The sequence below is a fragment of the Rhipicephalus microplus genome, unplaced genomic scaffold (assembly GCF_043290135.1).
Source record: "Rhipicephalus microplus isolate Deutch F79 unplaced genomic scaffold, USDA_Rmic scaffold_12, whole genome shotgun sequence".
Taxonomy (NCBI): domain Eukaryota; kingdom Metazoa; phylum Arthropoda; class Arachnida; order Ixodida; family Ixodidae; genus Rhipicephalus; species Rhipicephalus microplus.
In genome coordinates, this window is record NW_027464585.1 from 47,048,250 (window position 1) to 47,071,233 (window position 22,984).

General features: G+C 43.4%; 1 long non-coding RNA gene across 2 annotated transcripts in view; it reads left to right on the plus strand.

The window, feature by feature from the left end:
- The window catches only part of LOC142783846 (uncharacterized), a 577,947-nt gene that overhangs the window by 543,015 nt on the left and 11,948 nt on the right, over positions 1 to 22,984 (plus strand). For both annotated transcript variants that reach the window (XR_012888515.1, XR_012888514.1), the window contains exon 2: positions 19,880 to 19,953. This is a non-coding gene — a long non-coding RNA (uncharacterized LOC142783846). The remainder of the gene's footprint in view (positions 1 to 19,879; positions 19,954 to 22,984) is intronic.

Genomic DNA, 22,984 nt, shown 5'->3' on the forward strand with positions numbered 1-22,984 from the left:
TATGGACGGCCATTCACAGTTGTCACTGACTATCAAGCCTTATGCTGGCTGTCGTCCTTAAAAGATCCTAGTGGACGTCTCGGCTGATGGGCTCTACTGCTACAAGAATATTGATGTATTGGTCTCACCGTCACCACTTTGCGTTCGTAAAGGTATAGATCTTTCGTCCGGTGTAGTTCGTTTTTGCAATGACTCTGCACTTGTCACCGCTGTCAACTCTACACCGGAGAAGATCTTGCTGCCACAGGGCACTACTGTGGCCCGTGTTGCCGACTTCGAGCCTGTATTTGTCACGCCACTTCAGGCCATCGCATTCGTAGAACCTTCCCTCGGTGAGCATGTTTCTTCTTCCGCCTTTATCACCGCTATCAGCAGCGAATTGACATATTCACAGAGGCAGCAGCTGCTCGCACTGTTACAGAAGCGTGCAAATTCTTTCGATTTTTGCTCGTCTAAGCTGGGCCGGGCTAATACTACAGCACATCGAATTCAAACTGTTCGGACATCTATCGACACCGCCGACCCTACCGCGTGTCTCTAGCTGAAAGAAAAATTATAGAAGAAAACGTTGCGGACTTGCTTAAACGAGAAATCATCCGTCCCTGATCTAGCCCTTGGTCGTCCCCTATTGTTTTGGTCCGCAAAAAGGATAGTGTGATGAGTGAAGAAAACGACAACAACGGAAGTGCGGGGCAAGGCACGTGTAATGTGCGCGTGAGTGTCAGCAAATCAGCTGATGACCTGTGGTGGCCCATAGAGGTGGCGTGCCACGATTGGGCCACGGGCGACCATCACGTGGCAGTGGGCTTTGTGAACCTCGCCCGGCTGCGTGATCCTCTGTGCGCACTCCCGCGTCTCGCCCGGCAGAACATCTCGCTCGTCCCTTGCCGAAGTGCGACGCTCTGGTGACACTGGCGCTTGATGGCATGGGTGCGGCCACGGAGCAGTCAACCCGCATCGGAGACGCGATGCTCCATGCGGGGCATGGCCAGCCCGTCCAGCGAAAAGCGTGCGTCGAGACGCGATGCTTGACGCAACCGTGACCATTAGCCAGGCCACGTTCATCGCTGTGTTGAACGGCTGACCGCGGAGACGCCTCGCCGAGATCCGCGATGCCCTCGGCAAAGAAGAGAACAGCAGGCCAGGCCGCACCCCGAGATGCAGTACTCGTGCCGGCAATGCCGCCCCAGCTGGTAGTTGGACGACAGTAGCGTGGACAGCCGCGTTCCCTGGCCGGAACCTGGATCGCCTGCGTCCGACGCTTCGGCCCGCTGTCTCCCGTCTGCCGCTGCTTCAGCTCGTCCCCAGCCACAAAGCCCACTGCCACGTGATGGTCGCCCGTGGCCCAATCGTGGCACGCCACCTCTATGGGCCACCACAGGTCATCAGCTGATTCGCTGACACTCACGCGCACATTACACGTGCCTTGCCCCGCACTTCCGTCGTTGTCGTTTTCTTCACTCATCACAGATGGCTCTGCGCGTTTTTGCCCACAATATTCGTACACAGTCGTTTACAAATCGGGCCGCAACCACGAAGATGCCGACTGCTTGTCGCGTCATCCAGTCGACCCACCGGACGTTCCTGAGAGCGGCAAGTCTACTTACGTGCTGGCACTTTCCGCCTTGGGCAACATCGGACATGAGCAACGTCGTGATCCTCACTTGAGAGATATCATCCTTCGGCTGACTGGTCCACAACTCCTCCGTCTCTCCGTATGTTCCTGCTCCGAGACGACGTATTCCCAGGCAGCACAGAACATTGGTCCAATGTTGGGGATAGATAGGCAGTTCATGGCCCCAGAATGGCCCAGTTTTGACAGCGTGCCGCCAATAATGGCTGAGCCAGCCAAATAGAACGGCGATGTTGGACCAGCATTGACAACATACCGCCAATAATGACTGTGGCAGCCTGATAGAACGGCAATGTTGGACCAGCATCAACAACCTTCCGCCAATAATGGCTGTGCCAGCCGAATAGACCCGTGATGTTGGACCAGCATTCAGAACTTCCCGCCATTATCGGCTGTGCCAGCATATTAGAATGGCCACATTGGCCGAGTTGTACAACCAGCAGCCATTATGGGCAGAGCCATTCAATTAGGCTGGTAATATTGGCCCGTCGTTCGAACGTTATTGCCGGCGTCGGCTAAAGAGTCAACTTCGTTGGCATAATATTGGACCGATATGATCTGATTTCTGCATCTGCTGCTTTTGGCACTGTTCTGGTCCTACTCACGTGTCGATTTTTCAAGTTCAAGAGAGTAAAATGCCGGGCGCATGAGTAATATATTTTTGTCAATAAATCATGCACAGATCATTGATATGCATGATTGTTGATTGAAGTTGCGCAAGGTGGACTATTTTACTGATAAACATTTATCGAGTTTGTTGCCTGTCAGACGTCCGATGCGGTGCTTTCCCAGATGAAAATCGTGCAGATCTGTGCGCTGAAGCAACCGCGGATGCTACTGCCGTACGTGGACCACTTCGACGTGACCCGGCGCGCGCGTGCGCTGGCGTTCGTTTTGTTGCATCACGCGGGTGATGCCACGCCAAGCGCTTTCGATTTCGTGGATATCGGACACAAAGTGTATCGTATCGTGTGTCCTGCTATGCTATCGCCACGACCGATTTGGTTTTTTCGCATTCACAGAGCTGTACCAGTTAATGGCACACAAGTACTCGACGTGTGAAAACTGGAGTTTTTAGTTGCATTACGGTGAATGAATCGTACAACACACGCATTTGCCGTAAACTGACACACGTACCGACGCTCGCATCCTGTATCACAATGACCACACAAATTACCAACATCGCAGCAAGTGGTTGGTAAAGTGTGGTGGAGTGTGTGGGCGTCGGGCACCTTGTCTCCGTGGGTCGTCGCGAGTTGCAATTTTGTTGTGGAACGTTTTTTTTTGCTGATTATATATATATATATATATATATATATATATATATATATATATATATATATATATATATATATATATATATATATATTTATATATATATATCTTTTGTGAATACAGTCTTTTGTGAATACAGTCTTTTGTGAATACAGTGATAAATAGAAATCGGCTTGAGCGGACAAACGTACGAAAACGTTTATTACTCCTACGTTTCGGCCGGGGTCCGGCCTTCGCCTTACGTAGGAGTAATAAACGTTTTCGTACGTTTGTCCGCTCAAGCCGATTTCTCTCTCTCTCTCTCTCTCTCTCTCTCTCTCTCTCTCTATATATATATATATATATATATATATATATATATATATATATATATATATATATATATATATATATATATATATATATATATATATATATATATATATATATATCAGATTCTTTGAACGTCATTCACGCTGGACCCGTCGTATTGTATGCAAGAAAGAGACGACGAAACTTTCACGGAAGCGTCTTTACTAAACGTTTTCAGCTGTCGAAGGCTGGTCCACCAGCTGAAAACGTTTAGTCAAGACGCTTCCGTGAAAGTTTCCTCGTCTTTTTCTTGCATATATATGTATATATATATATATATATATATATATATATATATATATATATATATATATATATATATATATATATATATATATATGTGTATATATATATACATATACATACATACATTGCCTTTCTGTAGCCAAAACATCAGCTAGCTTACGCAGTACGTATACTTAATTGAACCTGCAGTAGGACGCGAAAAAAAAAAACGTTTCCGTGACTTAATATGTGCTGAAGCATAGAACACATAACACGTAAACTAAATCGTTTATAAACAAGAAACATGCACGCTTACGGCGTCGTGTTGTTTTGATCAAATACAGAACCATAGACCCCTCTCCGGCCCCCTCCCTCCTGATTTTTTTGAAGTCTGTTGAAAGAGGGAAGTGATCTGCACAGATCTGGCAAGCTTGTTCCTGTAAAATAGAGAGTTTTCTTTCACACTCACTGTCCTTTATTAATTTTCCGTTTAGTGGGGTGGCTAAGGCCAGCTGGGTGTCTTTCGAGAAATCAATAGACGTACACGGTACAAATCGGAAAATGTGTCAAAAATTGCTGTTTTCTCCAGAACATGAGGAGGATCATTTGACAGCTGGTGTCAGGACTGGTCTTCACAAATGAAAGCAATATTTATGAATAAATCTTAAGCTACGAGTGAGTGACTGTTTGTAGTACTGAAAACTGTTGCCTGTGTTGTCAGCAGCTGTGTATTTTTTTGTATATTTGGCATGTGAGACCTTGCAATTTCTTTCTCACAGTGTTTCTCAATCTAGCTCAGTCATATTTGTATAGTTTGCTTTCTTCAAACTCAGTGCAGAAGAGCAAACAGGATTGTTGTGATCAGCGAATAACTAGTTCATTTGTCTTAATTATCACATACTCTGTGTGCAATTTTCTGGTGTATGTGTCTTCAGGACGTCCTATAATCAGGGAGAGAGTCAAACAGAACTAAAAGCAAGGAACGACTCAGATGGCTAAAGTAGCTGGTGCATTTCACTCTTCTTATATTTTATATATTTGTGACTTATACTGCTCTACACACATGAACTTCTGATTGGTTTTCATATTTGTGGTATATGAACATGTTTTCTAGAGGCTTTTCAAACTGAAATGACCCTTTTTACTTCAAATTTGACATGCAGATCAAGATATTTAGCTTATCTGTATTACCAACGGCTGAAATGGTCTCATCCACCAGAGAGGCAATTTAATTGATGAGCCACTGAAGGCGCAAAAGTGCAAGATGTCTGTTTCATAGTTAATCTAGTGGTGTAGCCAAGGAATGGGACACTGGGCAAACGGCCCACCCTTGAATCTTTAAGCAATGGATACCGAGAACCAAATAACACATACTTGACTTGCCTGCACTGAAGACCAAGGACGTCATCCCCCTATCCCTCCACCACACAATGTTCCGCTTATATCACAGGTTATAGATCCACGGCCCATGTTCAAGCATTTTGTCAAGGTTTATGTGACCTTATGTTTTCAAATGGAAGCATTTTCCAAGAGAAACAAATGTAAACATTTAGCATCAGGGGCGACACTTGTGTATGCAATTTGTTTATGTTAGTTTTGTCAACTTGAGGCCAGAATAAAGTAAAATACATAGTTCGTTAGATGAACTGAACCTTTTCCCTAGTCAGTATGTCCCGACTTGACCTCAGTCTGCTGCCCACAATTGTAGCTGATCACTCTAGTGTAGGAACTGTTATCTTTGATGGGTCGTTCAAATTGTGCTCTAAAACCAACGTCAAGTGTTGCTTTTCTTCTCCTGAAATTAATGCAATGAAGAGAGAGAGAGATAAAGATGCAAGGAAAGGCAGGGAGGTTAACCAGACGCACATCCGGTTTGCTACGCTGCACTGGGGAAGGGATGAAGGGGAGAAAAGAGGTTGCAGAGAGATGAGAAGGTACACACAATCACGAGCACACTCGGGGAGCACACACAGTCTACAGGCGGTCGCTCAGGTTTGTTGACTTCTAAGTAAAGTAGCAGTGCTTTAGTCGCTTTCTGCACAACTGAGGCAGATGCCCAAGGTCCTAGTATCTTCTGCACACAAAATGGTCCGGGGTAAAGTTGATTCAAAACCATCCGGAGCTCGCATCGCTGTGTGTCGTAGCAAGCGAAGCTGCACAGGACGTGTTCGATGGTCTCTTCAGCTCCCCAGTGGTCGCATGTAGGAAGGAGTGTCTGCCATACCAATGCGAAAGGAGTACACCTTTGTAAATGCAACAACCAACCAATGGCGGCATAACAGCGTCGCATCAGAGCGGGAAAGTTGTGATGGTAGCTTTATCTTGAGCGAAGGATCCAGTTCATGAAATTGACACCTTTGGAAGCTGGTAGACGACCAGAACGTGCATGTAAGATCACGGGCCAGCAGGTAAAGTTGTCTTGCTGCATCATTCCTTGATAGAGGAATCGGGACTACACGGGTTCCTTCATGGGCTGAGTGGGCTGCATCATCGGCTAATTGATTTCCGGTAATACCGATATGTCCAGGCAGCCATTGATATATAATATCATGCACTCATGCTAGAGCTTCATGATGGCAATGTATTATTTCTTGTACCAATTGTTCATGACTCCTCCTACGCATGGCAGACTGCAAACTTTGAAGCGCTGCCTTCGAATCACAGAATATGACCCATTTTCCTGGACCTTCTTGAACGAGATATTGTAAAGCAGCCCTTATAGCAGCAAGCTCTGATGCCGTAGATGTAGTCATATGCGACAACTTAAATTTGATTGTCATTGCTGCAGCCGGAATCACAGTGGCACCTGATGAGCCGCTGGACGAGACGGACCCATCAGTGTATATCTGCGTTCGGTCCAAGTACAACTCATGTAATAATAGCACTGTTGCTTGCTTCAATGCTACTCTGGAGTGATTGCTTTTCTTTTTGATACTCGGAATTTCTAGACGTACTTGCGGCTGGTCAAGGCACCACAAAGGACATGCCATTCTCGTAGCTGGCGTATATCCTGATGGAATGCTGTTTAGGTGCTTGGCTATGACGTCTGAAAACGTAGCACGTGGACTTTCAGAGGGTAGAAGGGCCAAGTGGTGGTCGAGGACGTGGCTAGCATATCGAATGTGAGCTCTGAGGCAATCCACAACTCTATATGTCCTGACCGGATGGTCTTTGGCAAGCATGATTGTGGCATAAGTAGAAGCGCATCGGGGCAGTCCCAGGCAGATACGCAGTGCCTGACCCTGCAAACTCTCCAATGAATGAGTATTGGATTTGCAAGTGTTAGTACCGGCAAGCTGTAGCGCAATAGACCAAGAAATAGGGCCCTGTACAGCTGTAGCATGGAGGCCACAAAAGTTCCCCATGCTTTCCTGCACATGAATTTCATTATATGCACAATATATAGCAGTCTCTTCTTCAAGTACGCACAATGCGGGCTCCACGAAAGACTCCTGTCGATTATTATGCCCAGGAAACGATGCGTCCGTGCATATTTGACACTCTGCCCGTTGATGTAAACAGGGTATGGCGTCATTGGTTTGCGTGTAAACGCCATCAACGCGCACTTCACAGTTGATATAGTTAGGCCTTGTTTCTGAAGGTAGGCTGTTGTGAGGGTTGCTGCCCGCTGTATTCGTGCACGCACCTGAGGGCGAGTAACTGCAGCACTCCAGAGGCAAATATCATCGGCGTATATGGATAGGCACACCGACTTTGGCAGAACCTTCACCAGACCAATGAGGGCAACATTGAACAATGTGGGGCTTAAAACACCTCCCTGAGGTACTCCGCAGTAGGTGTAATGTTCAGCAGTTGTACCCTCATCTGTTTGCACAAAGAAACCCCTGCCAGTTATATAATCTTTTATCCATTGAAACATTCGTCCACCAATGCCCATTGCTGCGAGAGAAGGGAGGATGGCATCGTGAGCTACATTATCATATGCACCCTTCACGTCAAGAAAGAGTGCCACTGATATGCGCTTGCGACTTTCTTCTTGCTGAACAAATGTCGATAAGTCAAGGACACAGTCGATGGAGGAGCGGCCCCGACGAAAGCCTGCCATGCAAGAAGGGTATGTGGTGTATCGTTCCAAGTATCACTCGAGACGAAATAGAACCATTCTTTCCATCACTTTTCCGAGGCAGCTTGCAAGGGTAATGGGGTGATACGCTGTCAAGTCCAATGGTAATTTTCCCGATTTCAAAAGTGGTATTAATCGACTTATTTTCCATTCTCGGGGAACACTGCCGCTGAGGCAGGAGTTGTTAAAGCATGTTAAAAGATCTTTTCGGGCTTTTTGTCCAAGGTGTCCCAACACACTATAAATAATACCATCAGGACCTGGCGATGACATGCGCTTAGAAGCGACTAACGCACCTTCCAGTTCTTGCAATGCAATGAAAAACTAAATGCACACACATCAGGAGCTTATGATTTCATTCTTTTTATATCAAAACTAAATATAACTTACAGCAGAATGATGAAGTATTTAATTTCATAAAAAATGGTAATGGCTTGCTGAAGCTCACGCAAAAGAAGACATCATTTTCTTCCTTGAAATGTAATATTGAGTGCCTTGTGATTGTGCTATTTGAAATTGCCACATTTGTTGACAGTGCATCATAATTCACACCTGAAAGGGCTCTAATCTTAGCAAGTGTTAATAGTACTCTTCGCACGTGATTTTGAGCTAACTAAAAGAAGAGGCTTTGCCTGTCGAGCTAGTAATACATGCTCAGGACATCACCATTGCAAAGATACACCAGCTGTAACCAAGAAAGTGCACACCTGCAGTGATTAGTCCATATATTTTAATGTTTTTGCTGTGCCAATAAGGCTGGCTGAGTGGGCGCTGCAGCCAGTACCAGGAGGCTGCAGCGACAAAGTCCTACTTACAAAACACTCACCAGATGAGTGGAGAAGTACTGACGTGCCAACCATCCAAAACTGAATGCCGGAGAAAAGAGCGGTGATTACTTTTACAGTCCATAAAAACATGTTAAGAGTTCAAAGTTGTAATGTTGCTGATCTTCCCGCCAAGTAAAATAAGGGTACACTGAGAATAGATACTAGGGATACGCCATCAGAAAATGACAAAACAAGAACCGACAAAGGTTCGTATTCATCACATTAACAGCCTTCACTTGATAAGGCGAGTAAGTAACTGACAAACAATGAGTGCACGAGAGAGAGTTGTCACACGAGCTCGTCAGCAGTCAAATGACACAGGCTGAAATCGGGGGTGGTGCCAGGGTAGGCACAAAGTGGCTAGACTGGAGCCCCCCCTCCACCAATTTTCGCCTGACCCCTGTGTTGTGTTATGACTAACACAATGGCCAAGTTCCCCACCTCTCTGCTCCTCCTGAAGAACCTTGCTTATCGTGGGTGCACCCCCGGTATATACCAATCCTGGTACCGACCCTGGCTAAAATACAATAAGAACAACAGAAAACTCAAAGCAAATGTTACCATCATACTTTGACTTCTTGTTTTGTGTGGAAATGAATCTAGCGAGAAGTATGTGGAATACCAAATAAAAGCACCACAGTCCACACCTGCTAGTACTTGCTTTCATAATAGTACAAAGTGCTGAAGAAGCATGCAAAGAGCAATCCGACGAAGCGAAATATAAAGCAAGAGAAGGCTGTGTGGCCCTGACTGAGACAATACCACAGCAAAAAGAAAAACCTTTCAGGCATGCAAGCAATTCATGCACAGCACTGAAAAGTCATGAAAACCGACCTTCAATACCTTTCTTGCTCTAGAACATTAAAAGGAATACACACTGATGGAGAAGAAAGCCATTACTCAAATCCGGCTCTTATGCACTGATGGAAGATACTTGGCTGGATTCCTAACAATGGCTTCAGTACAACTCTTGAATATACCCTCAAAAGTGCTGACTGCAAGTGAACGAGACATGAAGGCAGACTACAATGCGACACAATGAACACATTATCCACCAGCCATGAACTTATTCTAGGGTGGATGCCACAAGAAATCTTGAACACTGGGAACACTCAACAATCCCAACCGAAATCTCGACCTCACAAGCACAATAAGAATGTTCCGATGACCTGCTCCCATCCCCATGATGTGAAACAGGGGCATACACACACACACACATCTCATCTTTACGTGATTAAAATACTCTTGCTTCCAGGTTTATAGAAACCATCTCATCAAATTTTTCTGTAGTAAGCTCACCACCTTCATCTTTGCTGGAAGTGTGTTCAAATAATGGAGACGGAGGGCACTGGTGGGGCTGCATGCAGATGGTGCTCTTCGAATAAATGAGCAATGGCCGGCATGGTCATCTTTGACAACCTTTCACGTCTGATCCATTTGTTATATTCACGTTGACATGTTAGTGTAGTAGTTGTGCCTAATGAAAGGCATGAAAGACATAAATATCACTAAGAGAGGCATGTAAACTTTGAGACGTCTTTTAATTATTGCAAATTTGAACTGTGTTAGAATTAAAAAAAACAAATTGTTGCTCTAGCGACACTATGTATATTATAGAGAAACATTTGTACTGTGTTTCTAATATCTTTCTACACGCAATGAGTGGATAAAGCTAGGCTTGCTTAAGCCAGAGTGAGGCTTTGAAGCTGATCAGAGAATGACAATCAACGTGCTTTCTTGTATAGCCCCTGTTAGACTCGGCTCTCATGTTCATTATTATTATTATTAATTTTATATAGATAGGATTCACATGTTCCTCAATTTATATGGCCTTTCTTAAAATGTAATGCTGTGCCTAGCTCCAAACAACTTTTTCAATATGAAAAATGTCATCACTAGCTGTCCTCTTACTAGATTTGCCTTGAATGTGTGTTTGATTCAGTGAACTACAGGAAAATTTGCTGCATTGACTTACTGTCAGCGACAAACTCAGTTCATTGCACTAAAGCTGCAGGGAGTCTGAATAGTAGCATTATTTCAGTGTGCTAGAGTTGACTCAAAAAAGAACAACTCAGGCATAAGATACACAACAATTATGGCAACAGTGGAGTCGAAAAGAGCTCATACTAGTGGATTTTCACTTAAACAAGTAGGGGAAGAACTACCATAACTAATTCTTGAGATCCACTAAGCTTTCTGGTTTTAGATTGGCACGACAAAGAAGGAAAAAAGACTTTTGAGTAATGTGCACGAGCACAGGCTTGCTGAGTTGTCCTGTGATGATGTTTTAAAAAAATAAGAACCAATTGAGAAGGTACACTCAAAATGAAAAACAATTATGCATCAGCTTTCTTTCAATTATACTGCACGGTAAACAAATCCTTCACTCTTGCGTACAACTTGTTTTTTATTTTTTGGTATTGCTGGTCAATTTTGCGTATTGCCATGTGGATGTAGTATATATCTGTTTTGAAATTTTGAATAAACTTCAGCCGCAAATCGGCACTTGTGTTCCTGTGGCTCATTTGTTTCTAATCTTCTTCGTTGTGCTTTTCTAATATCATGAATCCATACCAACTTAATCTGTCAGTCCTATTCAAGCATTCTGGCTCCTATGATTGTATAACTAAACCATGTCAGAGTTATAACCAAGCATGCCTCTCAAAATTGTTTGGAGGACCGTTTGATGTACACAGGGTTCACAGCATTCATCACACTGGTTGCGTGAATATTGCTTTTTGCTGTTCAGGGGCACAAGCACGGTCTTAATATTTAATTTTTGCAAATGTCACTTTACAAGCTTCAGTGCTTTTATAATGTGAATAAGTTAGGAAAGACAATTAAGCATGACTTACGGCCAAGAGCTTGTTGATCTACAAATGAGACAAAGCTCAAGATGCAAGACCACACCGTCTTTTATTCCAACTGACTGAAAATTCAAATATTTAGAATAGTGCCTCAACCTTTTTTAAGTGAGGTCTGGTTGCAGGGGTCACGGGGTCAAGCTCATAGCAAACATGAAGTTACACTTTGTTTATCATAGCACTTGAACGCAGGTACAGGGCAATGAAAATTTAAATTACATTCTCACTTTCTATTTGTGGCACTCGAGAACTAGCACATTCGTAAACCCATGCAATACATAGATTTACTGAATTATATGATAACATTACAGATGTTATCCAATAATTTTTGTAGCCATCACAACTCAGGTGTCACAAATTCAATGGGGCATATTTTTCGCACATAAGTTATTATTTCAAATATAAGAAATGCATAAAACACAGAAAAAATATTTTCACTTTGCCTGTAGAAATGATGCTGGTGAAGACCTAATTAGCTAGATTGACTTGACAACCAGTTAGCGTGAAATTTTAATCGTGGCATTGTGAGGAATGTTTATTGATGGTATGTTAGGGGGATATTTTGCTGTTTCAGGCCATTTGAGCACTGATGATGGCTTCTGCATAGGGAGTGAATCATCTGTCTTGTTTTCATAAAACTACAGTAAAAGTTACATGAGGGAAAGGTTTTTTTTTAAAGTTGGCAGCATGACATAGAGGAGGAATGGTTAGCCCATATCATTTCAATATGCATGCGTGTACAAGAGTCTAGTTCATCGCTACTATATGTGCCTTCCAATGCACTGTCACACAACTGTAGGTAGAAGCTTCTTTATGATGTAACATAGACGAGATGTGTAGTCACTGGCAGGAAGGTGGGCTTCGTGTCGATCAGAGTAAAAGAACATGGTCACTGGGTAGACCTACAGTCAGGCCTAAAGCAAATATTACAGTATCACAACGAATGTCTGCCTTGAATATCATGCATATACGTTTCATTAATTTTATTGCTCATTGGGAGGTAGGGCTTAGCGGAATACTGTCGGTCCATATTGGCTTTCTCTATCTGTTGGGACCAAGGATGACATGAGTGATGCAGCCAGCAGCTACAAAAGCAGGAGCAACAGTGCGTGACCTAGAAATGTCTGAAGTAAGAATATATTTCACCCAACACTGAACCATGCAATCAACACAACCCTACAAGTTTGTCTTTTCAAGGCAGCAATATAGTCTATGGCACGATAAGATCCTCAGGAACGTCGCTGAGTCAAGTGATTGGGCCTGCAAACATATCCAGCAATGTCACAATGTGATTGAATATTGAAAGCATTCGACACAGGTCGTACGTAAACCCACATGATGTCTTACACCTTAGGTTATCTTCCAGGGGAAGCCTTTGGATTTCCCACGTATTTGGGCATGAAAGACAGTCTAGTAATATGCCTAATTGTGCTTGCAAATGGGCATAAATGGTCAGTTCTTGAGTCACAGCATGTGTTCAAGCTAATATGTCTCCTGTTACTGGCAAACTACCCTGCACCACTGAAAGTCTGGCAGCGTCGAAGCTTATATTTCTTGCAGATGGCAGAATTTGTTGTCATGTCAACCAGTCGCCACTTTTTTGAGGTGTATATTTCTCTGGGACAGGTGCACATGTTGTTGGGGCTATGTGACAGGGCATCAATGACAATGTTGACAGCTCTTATGATATGTTTCGGATATATTTGACATCTGCTGCAGTTCATGGGAATATGGACGCAACGATTGTAACTGAGGGAGTGTAACATGTACCGATAAGAGATGTACTCACGTAATCTATGACAAAAAATCACGTAATTTCTTTCATGTAATATTGTAATGACATAAGCACTTACCATTCATGCCCACTTGTAAGCACAATTACGTATATCACAATTAGAGAGTCTTTCACATACACCCAAGTACACAGGAAATCCGAAGACTTTACCAGGCAAATAACATGAGGTGTAGTATAGCATCAAGTGGGTGTACGTACCACCTGAGTAGATTGCTTTGTGGCACTTCAAGATTCAGTCGCATTGTCACATTGCTGGATATGTTCACAGGGCCAAATACATGGTACAGTGACATTTTTGAAGATATATTGGCTTCAGTCTCCGCAAAAAAAAAATGCTGTGATGCTGCTCAGATAGTGGGCATAAGTTTTCAGGACATGTCGGGAAACGGAGTGGCCGCCATATGTACTCCTTTGACGAGTCGGTGATCTAGCACAAATTGCATTCAAGATGTCGTACGATGATGTATAGTGGAACTCTCATTTGATATTCGGGCAGTAGCATATACTGTCGCGCAAGCATCTGTTGATCCCGAAAAGTTTGTATGAGAGTTCTTGATCTAAGGGAGCTCAATATAGTAGCATTTCTGTGTATCAATAGCACTAAGTGGAGGGAATATGTATAATGGCCTGGCACCATGGTACAAAATGTAAGTGTAGTACGTAGTACACAAAAATAAGACGAAGGAGCTTGTAGGGCTTATCAGCTTCTAGTATTTGGAGATGGGAAGCTCTCAACAACTATAAATCTGCCTGGGTAGAGCTGAATACTGGACGGGGAGAACACGAGGATAGGACTAGGCTAGCTTTTGGACATCAAATGCACACCTGCTTACGCTGACAAATGTGCCTTGTTCAGATGTTGGATTACAGAATTTATATGTGAACTGTGCTCATTTGATGAACTCGTGCTGAGTAGGTTGTCGAGGCAAGCATGATGGAATTCAAGGCTGGAGAAAATGCTGAAATGTTTGTCTGGAATTTGTCATGCGGCATGGCATATCTAGAAGATCAGACATGAAGAACGGTGTCACTATCAGTATGTTGTTTGAAATCTATGCATCTTCTTAAAGGATTTGATGGTTGAACCACATGAAGCCAATTTCGGAGAAAATCTTCATCATATATCTGACATCATATATGAATGTGAGGTGCTGGGTTGAAACAGCTAGGCTCAGTTGACTGTTGGTGCTATGCCGTCAGCATCCTGATTTAGACTTCAGCACCATTCGCAGAACACAGTAACACCAACACACAGCACACATTCGGCTGAGTAAAGACAGCAAAATCTGTAAATATATGCGTAATTTGGTAAGGCTGCCTCGAAAATTATTTTCAATTGCAGCCCGATTGAGATAGTGCTTCTAATATAATTTATGTAGTACATCAATTTTATGGTTGAGTTGCCATATGCAGAATTATTATTTGTTTTGTTTTTCTGTCATCAGAGCCCTGAGACTAGAGCTCTTTCTCAAAGAACCATCCCATACCGCTGTGGTGGCTCCGCGATTTAATATATGAAACAGTGATAATGCAGTGTGCTATAATATTGTTGCAACGAAAAGAAGCAGCTACAATTGCTATGCCTTAAAACCCAAGTAATAATTTGACCGATCGCTTCGCACCGATGCAGAGCTTTCCTTACCGGTTAAGCTGTCAAAAATGCTGAAAATTAGCGCTTGTGTTGTGCACACTCTATCATCGTCCTCGTTAGTTTTGCGACGTTTTGCTTATACGCTCGCTGGTAGCATAATCTGGTACTTTTTCAGAGTGTATACATGTAATGTGGTTAGGACTAAGTTAGTAGCAGACAGGCGTAGGTGGACTGTTATGGCTTTGCACATTTCTTACTAATAAAGCATGCACGTGTATACGCTTAGTTATTGTAATTTATGTGCTGCCGCATTGTGTTCACGCGGTCTGGTGTATGTCCCAATCAGAGCGAGGTGTATCTGAGATTAAAAGTACACACACGTACATGTGGCCATGTTGGGTCATGTTTTCAAGGGCGTAGCCAGTGTTTATTTCTGGGTGAAGCACCGAACCCACGGTGTGGCTGACCCGGTATAATTGTATTGAACTGTATAGTTTGAACCCAACCTTGTGGCAACGCCACATCTTACACTACCACTTAATTTAATTAGGACGAAAATTGTGCGCTTCTTCGCCTCTTTATGGCCGTCATTCTCGCTTGGTATTTACGCGTCATTCTCGCACGTACATTCGTGGCTTTTCATGCATGTCGAGTTCAAGACTACTGCAGCTGCATACCATCCGGAACTCCGGCATGATGAAATGAAATCTATGCTGCAATTGGATCAGCTGATGCTGGTTTTCGCGATTTCGCGAGGATCGCCTGATTTTTCTTGCTGATGCTTTGTAACGGTGTCTTCTGATCGTGATCAGACCTATCAGGGTGTGTTTGGCGCAGAATCAAGCAAACGCTTCGCGAAGACTTTAGCTAAATTACGGCCTGAGAGTCGGAAATCGGGATGCGCAGATCGCAACAGTCTTATTCCCTCCGCTATGATAGATGTCCGTGTAACACGCAACGCAAGCTTAGCACAGTCGTAAGAAGTAGTACGCTTGCTTTGTTGGTTATACAGACAGCTGGTGCTGTATAAAAGCTATAGATTGCATGCTACTTCATTAAACAAAATCGTTTCACAGTCTTTTGCGCCAACCACGACCTCGGTCGTGATACCAGCTCGTCAACCTGAGCGACAGTAGATTTTGACATTTGCTGGTTGACTACACCATTGCTGCCTTTCTGAGTGCTAAATATCACTTTTGTTATGAAGACTTGAAATCATATTTAGTTTTGTTGTGAATAAATACTTCCCTGGCCACATTTAGGGCGATTTTGTCCGATTTCGTCGATGCTTCCTTACTAAGACCTGGCAACACTAATTTTGTAATCTGGGTTCTGGGCAGGAAAAAGATAATTTCAGCTGCCTCAGCAACGCCAGCGACGAGCCAGATTACATTTGTGAGTATAAGATACTGTTCTTCTGTACGAGTGCCTTCTTGTTCATACCTGTCACGTGCACCTCAGTCAACCGCTCGCCGTAGTGTGCGAGTATTCGGTGAGAATGTTGGACGAACAGTTGCGGCAAGTCGCGTACGTGCGACCGGAGTGATCGATCTTTTTTCTTTCGATTCGAGGGTACATAGTAGAGTACAGGTAACCTTTAATTTGCAATTTGTGTAAGCTTACCGCAACATGACGGGAGCCTTTGTCGTCTGCCTATGTCTCGGGTATCTTTTAGAAAAGTGCCAGCCTGTCACCAATGCTAATTTTATGTGCCTGGATGTCAAACTTGTGCAGTGGATTGGCAGTGTGAGCTGAGTGGTGCATACTCGTAGCACATGTCGCACAATTTGGCATAAACGCGTCTTTACGATGCACCTAAAACAAGGCCAGCTACTGCAGTCTGCAGTGGGTACAGCGTGGCCATTAGGTGGAGCGTGGCCTATTGCAACTAGAGGCAGTTCTCTGTGTGTGAGATTAGTACGCTAGACAAGGCTTGTATAACTTGCTAGCCACATTAGATAAAATGAGCAGTGACGCTTAAGAGCTTCGTGACATCAATACAAGTAAATAAAAATAGCATCAACATTTATGTCAGTTACTTCGCAGCAAAGAAATTTGTGGTGGTGATTATGTTGCTACTAGCGGGATTATCTTGGCAGACAATGAAAAGAGGTCTGAGTTACTTTTTTATTTTTTCTTGCTTTGCAAGCCCAACAATACCTTTCAGTTCGCTTTGAAAATTCACTCATGGCGAGTCAGAAACACAATATGAAATTTCAAGTAATAATTCATCTGAATTTCTATGTTTGCCTTGTCTGTTAGCTTCGTGTGGTTTTAATAATGTAAACGCCCCCCATTCCTCATCGAGTGATGCTACTTCTGCACACAAATGTGCCAAACTACATTTCCTGCACCATCCTAATAAAATCAACGTAGATTATGCCATGCTGCACCAGCGTACCACATTTGACAGTGTGTATCAGTGGAAATGGCATTGCTGGTCTAAACATTTGCCGCTTTATTTCGAGGCCACTAATCTCACAAGCATACACCAAGGATTGTTTTAATACCTGAACAGTGCTGGCACGCAATATGTGCTATACTGCATGCAGCCAGAAACCAGATGCAATATTTAACCACCCAGAGGTGGAAATTCAGTTGTGGTGAAGAAGTTGTGCGCAAGTGCAAAACAACCATAAAGCCGTTAAAATTTTTGAAATGGTGCTGTAATAGCGAGCTAAATGCATTTGATTATCTAAGCACAGTAATCACTCCTTTCATTCTTCTTTTTCACCACTATCCGTTGGTACCTCTCCCGAAGTCGCTTTACCCTCTTACCGAGCACCTCTCCCAATCTTGCGCGGCATACATCATTGATGACATATTGCTCCAAACACTGTCTTATTACAGTTGCCGCGACTCCACCCTCTGTCAACTTTGTGCTTGTTGGTTAACCGCTCTTGCTGTGCCAGCCGGTGCTTATACGAATAGTGTCGGTATGAACCCTGTCCTACAGACCACAGTACCTTATTTGCAAGCACGTGCATGCATGCGGGCATCTCGACAAACGACGAGTGGCGTGGACAGCTTCTTGCAGGCTAATAGGAAGTCATAGGTGCTTGCTTGACCAATTGCAGCATGTTCATTCTGTACGTCAGATTCAACTTCTTGATGTCACGTGCCAGCCCGAAAGGCATGGGGGAATCCTTTCTTGGAATTTGTAGAGCCCTGGCGGCTCGTTGTTGTGCCATGTGGAGAATCATTGATCATGCAGCATTTGGCAAATGATGCACGTGTTTACTTCTAACGTTTGAAAAAAAATTATGGGAGGTAATTTAGGGGCCCTTTAAGTGGACCGGAGTGGTCGCTAGATTTTAAGATAAGGATTGTGTTAGTTATTTGCTATTCATGAGGTGCAGGGTGGCTGAGAAGAGGCTATAGTGAGACACAGCTGGGGGCTAAGGGAGCTCGGTTACACTATTGCAAAGTGTAATACTAGAAACGGCCTATGTCGATGTGGGGGTTAATTTGTAAGCGTTTTATTTAGAATTGGAGGAGATAGAATGAAAGAACAAGAGGGATCAAAAAGCTTGTAGGCAAGCTAAAAGAATTTGGAAATGCTTTGAACACATGTAAAAATATAAAATGAATATAGCACATCATCAATATTGGCACGTGTTGTTTTTCAAAGCTTGAGATTGCAGACTGGGATGACTTCAGCCATTTATTTGTGCCTTGAGTAGATGCTAGGTGGTGTTGCGATTCGGAAGAGTCATTTTGTTGTGATTTTTGCAGCAGAATTATGGTAAGTGAGGTGCAAAACAGGCAAATTCTATTCTTCGGGCTCAAGCGCTTCATTTCAATCGAATTCATGTTGTTCGGATGCCATTTTATCTCCATTTTATGGACGCAATGCGGCCTCCACCCGTTCTATGCATCTTCCATGGCTCTTCTCACGTCTTGACCATGAGAATAGCCTTGACCAATCTAGTATGGGTCCATTTCATTCTTTTGTTTCATTTCTGCCCTGTTCTAGATAGAATACTTACAAAATAGCCCCTCCGATTTATCGCACATCTAACTTGAAATGAAACTTTTTACTATTTCTTTATATTTCAAATAAATAATGCTTTGCTGCTGTAGTCATCAACGTACGCTATATATAGCATTAACACACAAGTAAATTTTTCAAAACTATTAGTCTTCTGTGCGTGAAAAAGAAAAGCATATCCATAAATTAGGTGCTGATTTGCTGGTATTTCATTGAATACCCTTTTGGGGGGGGGGGGGTGAGCATGTGCTCGTAAACAGCACAGTAGGTGTAAAATGTTTGGGTTCACGTTATCACTTTCGGGGATTATTTGCACCTTACAATTTCACACCGTTTGCAGCAGGGCAGTTGTGTATCGCCTACTGAACATTTGCGAAACCACCTTTGTGCCTAAACAGTGGAAGCGCACCCACAGTTAAGGATAACAGATTTTCCAGAACAGCATTTTTTTCAGTTTTGAACAGTGTTGACACACTTGAGACATCTATTAACATTTTACGGTACACAAAGGTGGATACAAGATTTTTTATGAAGGAGGATCATCATTTGGAATAACATATTTGCTCTTCTTGGGATATAAAAAAAGTAACAGGGGGAGGGTCACAGCATTCGGTCTGCCCTTATGAAATTGGCCGCCCCCTCTGAAAGAGCACATGGAATGCTTGAAAAGTGCACATAGTGAAGCAATACGTGTGCAGACCACACCACCAAATGTTACCTTATTAAACTCCACAATAAACAAGTAATACTAAGCAACCTATTCGAGCACAACCAGTCCATTACATGAGAATTGATCACATGCAGAAGCTAGGTGGCTAATATATAATTGTTATCGCAATGTAATCGACAAAGTAATGCTGTAAACAGCAGCAGAGGCAAGCATGAGTAGCCGTTATGCAGCTTTGAAGCTCGAGCACAAGGCCGGTTTGTCTGTGCCAGCATTCACACGTTGCAAAAACTGTTTCATTCCGGCATGGCATGAAAGAACGTGCTGTGATGAGTGCCTATGCTGTCCCATATCTGGACAAAACGGAGAACATAAACAGGCATTTAATTTTAAGTAGCAAAATAAGCAACAGCGTCAGCCACAAGGAAGTCTAATACCATAGAGGTTGATTTCCTGCAAATATTTTTTTAGCATCCCAGTTTCCTTAGTCTGAGCAACATGGCACATGAAAATTTATTGGCACTGCTGCCCCTATCTGCCACCGCACGGTAATATTGACATTCCGTGCCTGCACAGGTGGAGCGCGCCCAGCCTTGAACATTGCAGAAATGCACCTGGTGTCTGCTAGATGGCAGCAGATTCTACACAAGGTCTGTACAATGCTGTCGGGTGTTTCAAAAACACATCAGTTTTCCAATTAATTATTTTTTTTTAGCCTAGCAAGTGTTGTACTCCTGCCATGATAACAAGGAATTACTTTTTTCTCGTGCTGTTGATCTGTGGTTTGCATTTCAAGGCTTGTTTAGGGCAGTCTGTCGGCTATCACTTGGACACCAGTGCTAGTACAGAGTGTCAAGTTTCAAAATGTCTCGTAAGTGCTTTCTATTCATAGAAACCAGAAAAGCTGAAGTCTCAAAGTGACGCTTAAATTAAGGGCTGAGCTCTTGGTAGTCACCTGCTCTTTAAAGCAGAGCATTTTTTTAGCTAACTAAAAGCAGCTTAACCATATCTGTCTGTCAGTCGATGTGTATAGTATCTATCTGATCGATCGATTTAATCTAGCCTATTAAGTTTGGGCGCTCTGTGATCATCTCCCTAACTTGACACCTTGAGTCAGCAACTCACTTATGAGTTGACTTAGTCGAGACTCGCTCATACTCAAATTAAGCCATGTGCTTAAGTGAGTAAGGGTGAATAATAATTTAGCGAGCTTGAGGCCGAGTGAGTCTGGTTTAAGAAACATTTGGTGGGTCAGAATGAGCCCCAGGCACGAAGTATTTATAAGTGAGTTTGAGTGAGCTCTAATTTTTTGCCAACTAATGTTTGACATGAACCAACACTTGCATGACAGGACAGAGTATGTTATAAAAGGGTTTGATTCAGCAATTCCCTGACTTTTGGTTTCTATAATATACAAGATGTTTATTTACACTACTTACGAATGGGTTAAAGAGCCAAGAATCTATGGTTGACTGTTTTCGAAAAGTCTCTTGTCACTGTCTTTTCGACCACTGATTCACCCTGCAGCGACCACTCTTGTCTTCCTCTATTGCTTGCTGCACCGTCCAGTGTACCAAGGGTCGGTCACGCAGTTTCCCTAACACATTGGGCGTGAGGTCCACCACCGGAGGCACGAGTGCTGCAATCGCTGCTGCAAGTGCTGCGTGCTGCAGCGTTTGGTCACGCGATCTTACCTTGCACTGGCAAAGGAAAGCTGGCAGTTGCATGTGTGATTTTAGCATGACTTTGCAGTGTCTTCATTTTCGAACAGCGTTGTTTTGCTCTGGCTTCATGTGTGCAGACTTATGCAGTCTACACAATCCCGAAAGACAGCAAAAGTTACCGGCGGCATGCCACAGTGCGCTACGTACGTGAGGGTACTCTCACGGCGGCTTGCAGTGCCACTGCCACCTCTCTCTGTTTTTGTTGGGGTTGTTATTCAACTATGGGGTTAACATGAGCACCGACCATGAATGCTCACATAAAAGCGAAACATTTAAGTTTCCGCACGGGAGCCACGCTCACAACTAAAAATGAATGTGCGAACAGTCCAATTATGTATATTTCAAAATAGGATGTAGGTGTGTATATCTTGGGGAAGTTGCTGTCATTGTCATTACACTCAAGAATGTGCCCCGTTGTTGTCCGAATTGTCAGAGAGTCTAGATATAACCCGGAAGTCCAATTCTTTTCACTTTATTTTGGTTATTTCACCTTATTTCAGTCTATTTTATTGTCAATTGCTTCTGTGTGTTCGGCCAGCACGTTGGACGAAACCTTCTTTGTTACATCATACATGTGCCGCTCCAGTTAGGGGTACTTCTCACGCCAAGGTAACCTAACAGTAGCCTGTGCTACTCCCACCCTCCTCCCCGGCTCTCCTCTATGTGTGTACTCGACCACACTGGTTTCCATCCACCAGTAGCGTAACCAGGGGGTGGCACACCAGGCCCGTGCCTCTGCCCTCCCAATATTTTCCTATGGTACATAGGGGTGCAGAAAATAACGGTCTATCACATCTACTTGCCTAGCAGGGACCCATTCAAATCAAGGTGGCGCCCCCTTTTAAAAAAAATTTCTGGCAACGCCTCTGCCTTCTACGACCTCAGCTCATAGGGTTCTTTGCTTATAGATTATGTCTGTAGGATGGGCCCATACCCACTGTCACTTCCTCTCAATGCCGTTTTGATGTACAGACGAAAACTTGGTAAGCTTCGAAAACTGATTCATCATCCAAGAGCTGCCGTGAGATATCACACAGTTTGTGAATAAAGCTTGAAAAAACTTGATACTCCATATTTCATTGAAAGCTCTGAGCCCCCTCCCCTCTTTTTTGTCTTGATGTTGCGTCGTTCCGGCCATGGTCCTGGCGATGGACATCTGCGGTACTGTCGCTAAGTCAACGGGTGCACGCCGTTGTTACTTTACGTGGTCGAACGCGCCTTCAAGGGAGCGCCGAAGCGATACCTTACCCCACGGTGGGGAAAAAAACAAGGTGGGAAGTTGAGGAAGGGGAGGTGTAGTGATTAGACAATTTCTTGGCTTGGAATTCTAACCCGTGCAGGGAATCCTGAATAGGCCACCTTTGCCATTTCACACTGGTGTTTTGCGAAAAAGCGTATTGAGATTTAAAAGGGGCTGCTATCCCTAGTCACGGGACACTGCACATAAGGTTCAGTTATGCGTTTGTACGCTGCCTAATTATGAGTATCAGTGTAATCACTGATGTCTAAATATTCTACTGGAAATAATTTGGAGCAGTGTATGACATTTATTCCCTAAAAAAGCAAACTAAATTGTGCACCAGTTTTTTTGTTTTTTTTTTCACCACCTGTGCTCTTCGGTTTCAGGAATCTCCCAAATTTCATGGTCGCAAGGTTGGCAGATCCATATATGATTTCTCAGAGTCTGTCAAATGATTTTACAGACACAGCAAATGCTAATATAGACTTTATCATTGTTGGCTCAGTGGGGTGGTTCGAAATACCACTTTCATTGAAATAGCAATGCTCATGTTTACACTGCACAGTTTAGGTGATGTCGAATGGTTTATGCATATTTTGTTTCTAAATGTAAGCCTTCTTTATTATACTGCTCAAAATTTGGTATCTAGTGATAAAAATTGCATATTTTTTCCCTATAACTTGCTCGAAATTTACATTTTAGTGCTCCAAAAGTAAT